Source organism: Arachis ipaensis, chromosome B03, assembly GCF_000816755.2.
Source record: "Arachis ipaensis cultivar K30076 chromosome B03, Araip1.1, whole genome shotgun sequence".
Classification (NCBI taxonomy): Eukaryota; Viridiplantae; Streptophyta; class Magnoliopsida; order Fabales; family Fabaceae; genus Arachis; species Arachis ipaensis.
The window spans coordinates 81,988,023-81,989,977 of NC_029787.2; positions in this window are offsets into that span (position 1 = coordinate 81,988,023).

The window sequence follows — 1,955 nt, forward strand, 5'->3', positions numbered from 1 at the left end:
TATTCGATTAGCTCTTTCGAAGGCCTTACTCAATTCTTCGAATCGAGTCTTCTACTTGATTTGGCTCAGTTGATCAACAAAACAATCGAAATCCAAATCAGCGCTGATTACCTCCAATTTCATACTTATGCGTGCGTCTTTTCGAGAAACCACACTTGACTTATTTCGATTCAACTCACTTTTATTGAAAATATTTTTCGATCAAAAAATTGCCCCCTTGGATTAATGTGGTTGCCTTCGATATCATTATCGAACAATAAAGCACTTAATCCAAAAGACGCTAGTTTTCAAACCAGTAATAATTGTCATTTAAACTCTCCATTACTATTGATCCACTCGACACGTCTCCCAAGACTTGCGCTTTCTCTCTCCATTACTTCATCTTCCTCACGAAGTTACCTCTATTCGCATTCCTTCCACAGTAACGGCTACGGCAATACTTTAAATTCATCATTCTCTCCTTTGTTCGAACTTCTCGAACTTCATCATCCTCTAAATTTTCTCTGTACCAAAAATTTCCTCACAGAAACCCTCAACCTTCATTCTTACTTCCTCTCCTGGAAAAAAGGCTGGTTCTTCTTCTTAGGCTGCCACCTAAGGCAAGGGTAAAGGCCCCATAATAGCACCACCATCTCCACCAGCTCTTCGCATCCTTAACCAAGTAAATGATGAAATCATTGACGATCCCCATTTGCAGGTCAATGACACCAGTATCCTATTCTCCTTCACAATCGGTACAGATACGCATTGCTTCCTCGGACCGATTGAAACTCTTGAGAGAGCAAACAAAAAACTCTCTTTCTTCCCTAATGCTGAAGGGGAAAATCTACTAATGAACCAAATTTTAAATTTTAAACTTTTTGATCATAAAAATTTTGATATTATATCACAAAATCACTTTTCACAAAAAATTTAAGCTTGAAATGATCTTAAAAGTTATAGAGAAAATAGAATGCTAAATCTGTAGTTTTTTGGAAAAAAAGATAGTAAACGAAAAAAGAAATACAGAATTGAAACTGTAAAGTAAATGTCATTCACATCTAAAGAAAGGGCAATATTTATAGGTATTGAATAAACAAGAGAAGCTCAAGAAAGATCAAGAATAAATTTTGAACACCTCTAACTACCTATAACAGAAATTGTACACGTATAACACAACTAACTAGAGTGATAGTTATTTTTCCTTTATATCCCCCCTCAAACGCAAGAGAGGTTTGGGAACCAATATGAGTTTGCATCTCAGTCTTAGAAAAGAAGCTATATTCAATGGTTTTGTTAGAATTTCAGGATCTATTCTTAATATATGTACAACATTGAGCTGTTTTTTATTAATTTTGTTTCGACTACATGTCCATTTGAGATTTTTTTGTCTTTTCATATAATATTGAATTTGCTTTCAATATTATAGTATTCATATTATCGCACAAGATTATAGGTGCTATAGGGAGATTAATCTTTAGTTCTTGGACAAAATTTTGCCGTTACACAAGCTTAGCTTCATACATAGCCAAACTTCTGAATTCTGCTTCTGTAGACAATCTAAAGATTGTGATTTGTTTGCTACAGCACCAAAATATTAGATCAATGCTAAAGAATGTACAAAAACCAGTTACAAGGTTTCGATCTTCAAAATTAGCAGCCTAGTCGACATCAAAAAACCCATACAATCTGTAATCATCAGACTTATTGAAGACTCAACCAAAATTCTTAGTTCCTTGCAAGTATTTAAGAATATGTTTCATAACTTTCCAATGAGATAATAAAAGATACTACAAAAATTGACTGATTTTGCACACACCAAAATTATATACATGTTAGACCCAAAACAATTTACACTTACTTAGACTGAGCATTACTCAAACACATCACAATTATAACATCTACAAACACGTTATAGAAATGAATATATTAATAGACATCTGAGTTTTTTATTCATTTTTTATTAAATAATAATA